The sequence below is a fragment of the Triticum urartu genome, chromosome 5 (genome assembly GCF_003073215.2).
Source record: "Triticum urartu cultivar G1812 chromosome 5, Tu2.1, whole genome shotgun sequence".
Taxonomy (NCBI): Eukaryota; Viridiplantae; Streptophyta; class Magnoliopsida; order Poales; family Poaceae; genus Triticum; species Triticum urartu.
In genome coordinates this window covers 52,319,730-52,332,047 of record NC_053026.1, presented here as the reverse complement: position 1 = coordinate 52,332,047, position 12,318 = coordinate 52,319,730, and the positions used below count along the sequence as shown (strand labels likewise).

The 12,318-nt window shown below is 49.9% G+C and overlaps 1 pseudogene; it reads right to left on the bottom strand.

Annotated features, from left to right (window-relative positions):
• Positions 1 to 504: 504 nt before the first annotated feature.
• Positions 505 to 1,082, bottom strand: LOC125506764 (annotated as a pseudogene).
• Between the last annotated feature and the right edge of the window lie 11,236 nt (positions 1,083 to 12,318).

Below are 12,318 nucleotides of genomic sequence, written 5' to 3'. Positions count from 1 at the left end.
AGACTCGATTTGGGTTTGGGTCGGCGCGTTGGGCCTCCTCTTTTGTCCGCGCCGACTCAAACAAACGGCGGCAAATGAAATGGGTCGCTCCATGAAAATTGCTCTTATACTTCATTTCATTATGCAATGTCGCCATTCAAAATAGCCAATGGATCGTGAGTGTAGGCACACATACATTGAATAATATTTAAAAAAATGTTTTGAATAACGGGCTATACTAAATAGCGGCAAATCTTCAAATCAGTTATAGTAGGCTATAGTGGGCTATTTATACATGAGACCATTTAATGGCACCATTCTAAAAAGGCTATAGCCAGCTATTTAGAACTATGAATAAACAATTCTGAAATATTTTTTAACGAACATGCTCCATTGTGTACTCACTTGTAAAGTTTCACCAAGGGGTCTTCTATGCGGAAAAAAAAATCAGATTACATAAAAGTTGGATTACTATTAAAGTTCCAGGAATTTGCACCCGTCAGTGAAGATTCCCAATCCATATGCCTAAAAAGACATGGTGCTGGCATTGCTGGATCCGCCATTTGTGTACATGGTGCTGGCGCTGCTGGCTGTCACGACCAGAGACGCGGAACCTGAACCGGAGAAACCGTATCTCGCGGCAGGCATGCTCGCGGGGAGGCTCGGCAGTGGCGCCTCGAACCGCAGCGCGTTGACGGCTTGCCTGGCTGACGGCCTGACGGTCCGGTCAGGGTGCACGCACCAGAGCCCGACGACCAACACCGCCTCCATCTCCCGCTGGTCGAACTCCCCCTCTAGGCGCCTGTCCGCAGCGTCGAGGACGGCTCCTTCGCTGTACAGCTCCCAGACCTGCTGCGAGATGTGCACCGCGGACTTCTCCTGGAGGAGGACGACGGGCGTTCGTCCGCAGGCGATCTCGAGGAGGAGGAGGCCGAAACTGTACACGTAAGACGCCACGCTGGCCTGGCCAGTGACCATGCACTCGGGTCAATGTACCCCATGGTACCGGCGACGACCGTCGTCGTGTGCGAGCCACGGCCGTGGTCGACGAGCCTGGCGAGCCCAAAGTCGCCGAGCTTGGCGGCGAGGGAGGCGTCCAGCATCACGTTGCTTGGCTTGATGTCCCTTGCCACTCGGGTTAGGAGGGTGTTGTTGGGACAGTTGCATGTTTATTACTAGATAGACATACAACCGAATGCATTGTAACTCAATTGTAAGTACATGGACAGAAAGCTGCAACTAAGGATCATGAAGGGCGTGTTCGGTCCAGTTGCATGTTCATCAATAGACATGCAACTACAAGCGCTATAACTCAACTTCAACTGCACTGACACAAAGTTACTACACATGACACATATGTCATGCAATTGCAAGGGAACAACAAGGCTGCAACTAGGATGAGGTTGCAACTTTTTTGTCCTTTTCTCGCGTGTCATGAGAAAGAAGATTCTAAGATGATCCACGTATGAGGGAAATTGCATGTCCACCCATGACATGCAATTGCACACGACACACATATTACGTAATTAGAGGGGGCCACAACGCGACTGCACATGGCGATTTTTTTAAATACATAGTGAAGTCTTTTAAACACGCGTTGAATTGTTTTTACATTGAAATGTTTTTCCTGAATGCAAGTTGAATATTTTTTTTTGCAAATACATCTTGAACATTTTTGAAATACATTTTAAACATCTTTTTATACATGATGAATGTTTTTCACAACATTATACTTCCTCCGTTCCTAAATATAAGTCCATTTAGGCATTGCACTACAGACTAGATATATAGCAAAATGAGTGAATCTATACGCTAGAATCCGTCTATATACATCTGTATGTAATTTATATTTAAATCTCTAAAATGACTTATATTTAGAAACACAGGGTAGTACATTTTCCAGATACACAATATTTTTCTACTACATCATATGATATTTTTAGATATGCATGAACACTTTTTGTGAAAGACTACAACAAATTAAAACATTTTCTTTCATATTTTATTTCTAAGGAACATGAAAATTAAATAAAAGAACATGAATAGGAAATATAAATGAAAAAGGAAATGAAACATAGATACTGAAAAGAAACTAACCGCACATTAGAAAAATTGTACAAAGAACAAACTTAGGCCGGACGTTGCTCGTGACGACGCTGCTACTGGCAAAAAATAATCCTATCTAAGCACAAATCATACGAACAAAGAAACAAAACCAGGCTAGCATTCCTATTCAAAGCTTCTTCAGCGCCCGTTACTTTGTTATCCGCAAACGGGCGCACACCTCCCTCAAAGCTGGATCGGACCATTTAGCTTCTTTTTCTTTCCGTTATCCTGCAAAAAATTCATGTCTGTTCCCATCACTTACGTGCATTTCCATCTTTTCTTCTTTCTTCTATTTGCCAAATCCTAATTCCTATTTCATGGTTTAAAAGAAATTTTTTATTTAAATTTAGTTTTCAAAGTGCAGGAGATTTTCCAAAATCGATGAACTCTTTCAAAATTAGTGATCTTTTTTTCAAAATTGATGAACATTTTAAAAAATTGATTTTTTTTAAATTCGATGAAATTTTTCTCAAGAGCGATGAACTTTTTTCAAAATCAAAGGACCTTTCCAAAATTGGTGAACTATTTTTTAAATTGACAAACTTTTTCAAAATTTTGAACTGTTCCTCAAAATTGATGAACTTTTTTTGAAATCGATGAACTTTTTCAAAAAAAACATTTTCACATTTGCGACTACCAGAAAATTATGAACTCTTTTCACATCTATGTTTTTTGAACTTTTATGAACTTCTTTCAAAAGTCAACGATCATCTGCGAGACGGCCAGCTGCTTTGAAAATAGTTACATTCGATGAGCGTTTTGTTTTTGAGATAGTTGACGTGAGCGAGCGAACGACTGCCTTGAAAAAGGGTATGTTCGATCGATTAGTTTATCATTCCAGCGTCACGTTCCATCGAACGAAGAATGCTAGGCTGGCCCGCTTAGGCCTTGTACAATAGAAGGTGCTTAGGGAAGGTGTTTAGAAAAATAAACCAAATTTTTCTTAAGCATCGGTGCTTATTTGTACAGGATAGACGCTTAACTAAGCGCCTGTCCTGTAGAAATAGGCACCGGTGCTTCAGAAAAACCCGGTTTATTTTTCTAAGCATCTCTTTAAGCACCTCCCATTGTAAAAGGCCTTAGCGTCTCCTTCGAGCGCTGGTGGCCTAAACCGGCACTGAAAGCGTCGTTTAGGACCTCTCAACCAGGCTAGAAGCAACTTGAGGAAGGCGATCGAGGGAGGGCTGCACATATTTGGACTGCTCTGTGCATGTATAACAGATATCCAAAACTGGTAAACAATAAACTAAAAACTGATGGGCCAAACCAGGAGACAACCCAAACCTAGTGGACCAAACAAGTATCCGAGGGACTCAAACGGGCTGCAACGACAGCGGATGACATCAACTAAAAGAGACATAGTTATGTCTCAACTAGATGAGGCGCTCCCTATTTAATTCCTTTCTTTTCTAAATCAGACAAATCAACAACGTTCGTCTTCTCCAAATTTCAAAATCTTCCTGACGACCTCCCTAGTTGGCCTCCTCCTGTCCCAATTGCATTTCTCTTCCGGCCAGCCTCCCGGTGTCCGTTGACTTCCTCCTCGATCAAATGCTTGAAACTTGCCGTTCATTGTGGTGACAATGAACTTGTGAAGATGTGCGGAAGAGTGGCTCACCCATAGTGGAGTATGGTGGAGCAATCAACTAGTCTTCATCGAGCCAATGCAATCAAAAAGATGGACCAACTTGAGGAAGTCAAGATCGTCATCATCTAGCTCAAGTGGACCATGTGCTAGGCAAATGTTTGCCCTTGATAGGTTTTCTATTTTACCGGTCTCATAGTGGTTGTTGGGAGACCGGGTTATAGGATAGATTGTCGTACTATTAAGGGGGGCTCTCGATGAGTAGCTTGATCGTATCATTCGTAGAGAGCTCAAACCATTGCATCCTTGCATCATCTTTCTTGGTTCTTGTTTGGTTCTTTTTGTGAGTCTTAGAGCTTTTGGTCATCTTGATGACAAGCTCGAGTTCATCGAAAACGGAGCTCACATGCATCTTCTATGATGTTTTCGATGTTGAAGTTATGTCGGTTCTTCTCTGTTGGAGGTTTCACTCCTCCATTTTTTAGGCATACCTCCCCTGCCTCTTCTTACTATTATCAGTCGTTGTTTTGATGCTACTCGTTGTCTTGTATCCAACAAGCTTGAGTTTGCTCAATTCGGAGCTCATTTGTAGAAGTTATGGCAGTTCTGATTTTATTGTATCCTTCTGTTGTCTTTAGCTACGATATGAAGGCAGCCAAGTGCTAAAGTCTCTGTGGCATGCGGTAGTACTGCTCAAGGGAGCAGTAGTACCGCAGGGTCCAGCGGTAGTACCGCTCCTGGTTAGCAGTTGTCGGTGTCAAAACCGGCGGATCTCGGGTAGGGGGTCCCGAACTGTGCGTCTAGGCCGGATGGTAACAGGAGGCAAGGGACACGAAGTTTTACCCAGGTTCGGGCCCTCTCGATGGAGGTAAAACCCTACGTCCTGCTTGATTAATATTGATGATATGGGTAGTACAAGAGTAGATCTACCACGAGATCAGAGAGGCTAAACCCTAGAAGCTAGCCTATGGTATGATTGTTGATGTGTATGTTGTCCTACGGACTAAAACCCTCCGGTTTATATAGACACCGGAGCGGGTTAGGGTTACATAGAATCGGTTACAATGGTAGGAGATCTGAACATCCGTATCGCCAAGCTTGCCTTCCACGCCAAGGAAAGTCCCTTCCGGACACGGGACGGAGTCTTCAATCTTGTATCTTCATAGTCCAGGAGTCCGACTGAAGGTATAGTTCGGCTATCCGAACACCCCCTAATCCAGGACTCCCTCAGTAGCCCCTGAACCAGGTTGCAATGACGACGAGTCCGGCGCGCAAATTGTCTTCGGCATTGCAAGGCGGGTTCCTCCTCCAAGTACTTCATAGAAAATTTTAAACACAGAGATAGTGTCCGGTTCTGCAAGATAAGTTTTCCACATATTGCCATAGAGAGAATAATATTTACACAAATCTAATCTGCTGACGTATTCCATGGTGCGACACACCACGGCCAAGCCTTTATCCGAGTTGTTTAATTATCCCACCTCAGCGCGTAATGCGAGGCGGCTTCCTTGGCACGTCTTGTCAAAGCAGAGATCGTGCCCCATTATTCCGGGATTCTCATCAATACGGGCGTGGGTAACCCAACCGCGCCTTTGATTACGGCGCTTGGAGATAAGCGAGTTTTGCCAGGCTGGTGGGGACATGTAGTCGCGTCCACCCATATAAGGGGATAATGATCCACCTTTTCACCCACACCTTCTTCCTCCTTTGCCTATCCCTTCTTGCGCACTCGAACTCCAGCGCCCAAGTCCGCACTACTACCTCAACCTTCTCCAGTCATGTCTGGAGCGGGAGGCAAGTGGATGGTCTCCTCCGTCATGGAGGGACACATCAAAAAGCTGAGGAAGGCCAGATATGTGGCTAGCGACATCGCGCACCGGCTTCCCAAAAAGGGGCAGCTCATCCCCACTCCTAGGCCCCATGAGAGGGTGGTATTCCTCCCCCATTTCCTCCGCAGACTGGGCTTCCCTCTGCATCCATTTGTCCGGGGGCTCATGTTCTACTACGGCCTGGATTTCCACGATCTGGCCCCGAACTTCGTCCTCAACATCTCGGCGTTCATTGTCGTGTGCGAGGCGTTCCTCCGCATCCGCCCCCATTTCGGCCTATGGCTTAAGACTTTCAACGTCAAGCCAAAGGTGGTGCGCGGCAGCCAGGCGGAGTGCGGCGGTGCCATGGTTGGCAAGATGGCCAATGTCTTATGGCTCGAGGGCTCCTTTGTGGAGACCCTGAAGGGGTGGCAATCATGGTGGTTTTACGTCACCGAGCCACGCGACGCCGAATGGGCCGCACCCCCTGAGTTTTGATCCGGCCCCCCTACGCGGCTCACCTCCTGGAAGGAGACAGACCTGTCTTGGGGTAAAAAAGGAGAGCTGACCGGACTCCAAACATGCATCCAAACCCTGGTGGACAAGAAGCTCAAGCTTGTCAACGTAGTCCAGGTTATGCTCATCCGCCTGATCCTCCCGTGTCAATGACGGGCCTTCAATCTGTGGGAGTTCGACCCGACGCAGCATCAAACTCTAAACAGGCTCTTCGACACGACGTATGAAGATGCCTGGAGGATGCTTTTCAAGGGCGCCGAGGCTCCCGCATCTGCTACCGAGGATCGCGGATTCAGTGCGCAGCGTCACGCGCTCGCGGTAAGCTGTTTTTTCCTTTTACAGGGTATCAGTTTCTCATAGTTTGACTCTATGCGGGATCTAAGTTCCCTTATCTTTGATAGGATTGGGAGGTGACGTCCGGACAGATCAACTGTCCGGCTCCCTTGACCGAAGGCCCAGCGGACGCTCGCTTGGCGAAGCTGCTGGTTCCGGCGCCCTATGTGGTGCCGGAGAAGAAGGCCACGAAAAGGGCCACGGGGACTCGAAAGAGTGCCCGGCGCCAGGAGGTGTCGGATTCGTCATCCGACGGTCCCGAAGCGCCTTCCTCTCGTGAAGACGAGGAGGAAGAAGAAGAGACCTCTCCCCCTCCAGCGGGAGGAGAGAAGAAAAGGAAGGCCGCCCTCTCTGAGGAGGCCGGAGGGTCCAAGAAGGGGAAAACCCTTCCTCCGGACTACTCCAACGACGCCGACGACGGCGAAGAGGAGTGGCAGCCCAGGGCCAAGCCCCTGGCAAAATCATAAGTATCCGGATACCGGAGTAATTCATAGTATTCGTTTATTGCACAGCTTTCCCTTATGTCGAATATGCTTATGCAGCCCACCCAAATACCGGCTCGACGCGTCGTCGAGCGGCTCACTGGACTCGTCGGATGTGAACTCGCTTCCGACGGCTTCCTCCCCCCGCCCTACGGACGACACCGAGGTGTTGTCCCAACAAGTTCCAAGCAGGGAGGAGGTGGTCCCGGAGGTGCTGCAAGGCGACCTCCCGGACTCCAGGAGTAAGGGGGATGAAACCCCCCCAGGGCTCCAAGTTCGGCTCTAGACCGGACACCGCTCCGGAACCTTCAAAGGTTCTGGAGTCCGGCGGGGGACCTCCTTCCAAGAGGAGCAAGTCCATCGTGTCGGCGGCCTCCGTCCAACCGGAGGCCCCGGACAATATGATGGAGGCTCTCCAAGGCGCCTCCATCGACGAGGAGCACCGCGCTATTATGAGTGCGGTGGTCCAGAAGATTCAGTCCGCAAAAAATGGACTGACTGAAGCTTGTACTAGCCTTTTGACAGGCTTCGAGGTAAGTAAAGAAAGTGTAAATAATAGTACCGCATAGACAGTAGCCCCTGATGCTCTGTTTGGCGTTCGGGAAGAAAAGCCGAATAGAGGATCAAATAGAATTCGCAGGAGTCTAACAAAAATGAGTCAATATGCATGTGCAGGCTACCCTGCTTGCGTCCGCCGCACTGACTGCGGAAGTGGACACGCTAAAGCAGGACCTCGAAAGGTCCGAGCAAGAGCTCGAGCGTGCCAAGAAGCAGCTCGAGGACAATGAAGGTGAGAAATACCTTGTTAAAAATATATTAAAAAGGTGCAATTGAAAAAAATGACAGGATTATCGTGGCTATTGTAGGGGCCACGTCTGAGGTGGCGACCCTTAAGCAAGCGCTGGATGAGGCTGAGAAGAATTCGGCCTCGGAGCGCACCGAGCGGGAGAAGTATGAGGCCGAGGTTGGCAAGGTGCGGCAAGAGCTCCAGGCTCTCATGGAAAAACATGAGAGTTTGAAGCGTGACTCGAAGACGCAAGCGTCCGAGCTTGCGGTGGCTATTGAAAATGCCAAATCTGCCAAGGCCGAATCCCAAAAGACCCTCCAGGAGTTGGATGAGGTGAAGAAGATAGCGGCGGGTAAGGCATTCTTTATGCAAAGTAAACACATAAACGTGAGTTACTTGATACTTACCCGAATCCGGAGCTCTCCAGGGGCATTCACAGATCTTCCCCGGAGTGTATCCGATGCCGCCGCATTCTATCGAGCCGAGGAGGGCAGCTCGACGGAGAAGGTGTTCTGGTCTCAGTATGCTGAGGCCGGACACCCCATGCCCCTGAGCGACCAGCTGAAGCAACTGGTCGAGCTCCACAAGGCGGTCGAACAGGCCATGAAGGGCCTCCTAGTTCGGCTGTGGCCTGGAGAGGCTCTGCTTGGGAGCTATTTCGGGCTGGTGCGGCGGCTGGTGGAGGCCTGTCCAAGGCTCGAAGTCATCAAGCGCTCCGTCTGTATTGAAGGTGCCCGTAGGGCCTTTGCCCGTGCTAAGGTGCACTGGGGCAGGCTGGATGTGGAGAGTCTTGTGAAGGACGGGCCACCAGCGGGGAAAGAGCATCGCAAGCCCGAAAATTACTATAAGGATGTTCTGAAGGGTGCCCGCCTTGTGGCGGATGAATGTACTAGGGATGTAATTTTTGAGTAAAACTCGCTCGTGTTTGTCCTGTGCGCTGAAAACTTGTTCATATGCGCTGAGCAATGCTGCTTGAATTTAAAATATTACCTTCTATGCGGCTGTTTATCAATACTGAGAGATGGCGAGTCGTCGGCTTCTGCCCCCTTGCCGCTAGTGCTGGGGTGTTCGGGGATAAACCTGGGCGCTCTTTTTCCCATATTTGGGTCCTTCGAGGGAAGCGCTCAGCCCAACGAACGAGGCAATCAGACTATAATGCGTGAACACTCTCACTTAGCCATAGAATTCTATAATTTTAAATTTCGGCGAAGCCCCTAGTATTCGGAAGACCGAGTTCGGGGCGCTATCCACGCCTTGGCCGGACAGAGCCGACTCCTCTCCCTAAGCGGCATAAGTCTTTAGGGACTCGAGAAAACCTCTCGAACAGCGACCAGCTCTCGCTTCATCATGACAGTCAGTTTTAGCTTTCTCCACTGAGGTGCTCGGCCCAGCTCAACTGGGGCACAATCGCAGTGGTTCTCCTAGTGCTACCTTAGCCGATATAGCGGAACGTAAGGCACCAAAACATAGGAGCCGGGCAAACCCAACTATTGACCCAAGACATGATTCGGAGCCGATGCATATAGTGCTATAAGTTCGGGGTGCCGCACTTGTGAGAGTGTTCGGACTTCTCACACCCTATTGAGGGGTGCTAAAAGCCCCTGGCGTACTTTGGCCGTACCAAGTTGTACGGGTGCAACATGTCGTTAAGGAACATTTATTAATAAAAAGATAATGCAAAAAATAGACAAAAGCTATGCATTGTTTATTAAAAATAGCTGCGATCAAAGCAGAACGATACAAGTAATGCGATAAACGAAAAGTTGGACTATTTAACATGTCTGCTCCAGGGGCAAGCTGCGGAATAGTATGCGAAACAGGTATACTGCTCGTGATAGAGACCACCCCGGATTTCCGTAATGCAGCATGGCTTGTCTGCTTCCCTGGTTCTTGCATCGTTTGTGCGGCAATTGAATTGCCGAACAGGCCTTCCGAAGAGTAGAGTCCTGGAAGTAAGAGGAAAGTAAAGAATCGGCAGCCCCTGGTGCGGTTTAAGCCGTGTTTTAGGCGTGCCGTGATGGTGCCCCTCCCCCTATGCCCATGGTATTTCTAGAGCGTAGTTATGTAAGCGAAGTACTGGCGTCGCCTTTTTGCGAGGGTTGGGGTTGGGGCCGCATTGCTACGCCTGCTCGGAACGTGCCAGGCGGTCTTGTTGTAGGTTACTCCGGGCGCGCTTGACGGTGTCCGGACGTTTAATGGCTGAACTGGAGAACTGCCTGAAGAGGCTGCTTTGTACTTCCGCTGCAAGGGCCGCCGTGTGCTCCTCCGTTCGGAGGGAGCGTTCGGTGTTTCCATTGACCGTAATTACTCCACGAGGGCCTGGCATCTTGAGCTTAAGGTTTGCGTAGTGCGGTACCGCATTGAATTTGGCGAATGCGGTTTGTCCGAGCAGTGCATGATAGCCACTGCGGAACGGGACTATGTCGAAGATCAATTCCTCGCTTCGGAAATTATCCGGGGATCCAAAGACCACTTCAAGTGTGACTGAGCCTGTACAGTTGGCCTCTACACCTGGTATTACGCCTTTAAAGGTCGTTTTGGTGGGCTTAATCCTCGAGGGATCGATGCCCATTTTTCGCACTGTATCCTGGTAAAGCAGGTTCAGGCTGCTGCCGCCGTCCATGAGGACTCTAGTGAGATGAAATCTGTCAATAATTGGGTCTAGAACCAATGCGGCAAATCCGCCATGACGGATGCTAGTGGGATGGTCTCTTCGATCAAAGGTGATCGGGCAGGAGGACCATGGGTTGAACTTTGGGGCGACTGGCTCTACCGCGTATACGTCCCTTAACGCGCGCTTCCGCTCCCTTTTGGGGACGTGGGTGGCATATATCATGTTCACCGTCCGCACTTGTGGGGGGAAACCCTTCTGTCCATTGTTGTTCGACGGCCGGGGCTCCTCGTCGTCATCTCTATGCAGCCCCTTGTCTTCATTGTCGGCGCTTAGCTTGCCTGCCTGCTTGAACACCCAACAATCCCTGTTGGTGTGATTGGCCGGCTTTTCGGGGGTGCCATGTATTTGGCACAAGCGGTCGAGTATTCGGTCCAAGCTGGACGGGCCCCTAGGATTCCTTTTGAATGGCTTCTTCCGCTGATATCCTTCATCGGCGTCCATACCGTCGATGTCTTCAGAGTCGTAGTCGAGCATGTCGGTTAAGTCGTCGACAGTGGCTACAAAGTGGGTGGTGGGTGGGTTTTGAATTTCTTCATCGTCCGTACCCCAACCTTGCTGACCGTAGTCCGGCCAGGGCTCTCCTGATAAAGAGAGAGACTTCAGTGACTTCAGGATATCGCCGAAAGGCGAGTGCTGAAAGACGTCCACGGCTGTGAACTCCATGATCGGCGCCCAATCGGATTCGATCGGCAGGGGCGCGAAGGGCTCGGAGTTCGGAGAAGAATCCGGCTCCATGGAGTCACGAGTCTTGCAAAGTACGGGGCTGGTGTTCGGCTCAACCGCCGTTGGGATCACAGCCCCCGAGGTGGCGTCCAACCGCACATCCTCAATCGGCGCGGTTGGCTCCGAACTAAGGGTCGGAGCCGATGCGGGTGCGGCCTCCCGGGCACTGTTCAGCGGCAGAGCTAGATCATGCTCGTCGTGATAGTGCGGCGCACTCGGCAGTGGCTCGAATCCGTCGAAGATCAAGTCCCTGCGGATGTCAGCCGTGTAGCTTAAACTTTCAAATCTGACCTACGACCAGGGGCGTAGCTTTTGATCTGCTCCAGATGGCCAAGCGAATTGGCCCGCAGTGCAAAGCTGCCAAAGACGAAGATCTGTCCGGGGAGGAAGGACTCACCCTGGACTGCATCACCATTGATGATCGTAGGAGCCATCGGGCCTGACGGCGACGGCACAGAGGAACTCTCAATGAAAGCACCAATGTCGGTGTCAAAATCGGCGGATCTCGGGTAGGGGGTCCCGAACTGTGCGTCTAGGCCGGATGGTAACAGGAGGCAAGGGACACGAAGTTTTACCCAGGTTCAGGCCCTCTAGATGGAGGTAAAACCCTACGTCCTGCTTGATTAATATTGATGATATGGGTAGTATAAGAGTAGATCTACCACGAGATCAGAGAGGCTAAACCCTGGAAGCTAGCCTATGGTATGATTGTTGATGTGTATGTTGTCCTACGGACTAAAACCCTCTGGTTTATATAGACACCAGAGCGGGTTAGGGTTACATAGAGTCGGTTACAATGGTAGGAGATCTGAACATCCGTATCGCCAAGCTTGCCTTCCACGCCAAGGAAAGTCCCTTCCGGACACGGGATGGAGTCTTCAATCTTGTATCTTCATAGTCCAGGAGTCCGGCTGAAGGTATAGTTCGGCTATCCGAACACCCCCTAATCCAGGACTCCCTCAGCAGTAGTACCGCTGCCTCTAGCCCAAAACGCTGTCACGCACGGAAGTTGGTGCGGAAGTAATTGTTTACATCTGCGCCCTACGCGGTAGTACCGCTCCCTGCGAGCGGTAGTACCGTGCCGGCTTTCTACTCAAAGCTAGCTCGAGCGGATAATTTTTTACACCCGTGGACACGTGGTAGTACCGCTATCCCTAGCGGTAGTACCGCTTCCTCACCATGTATACTGTCGTGTATTGCACTTGTGTGGCCGTTGAATACTACCCTTGCGGTAGTACCGCTCCGGCAGTAGTACCGCCATGTTGACCAGTTGCAGTAGTGTTTCATTTGGCTACAGCCGCCCTAGCGGTAGTACCACTCCTTGG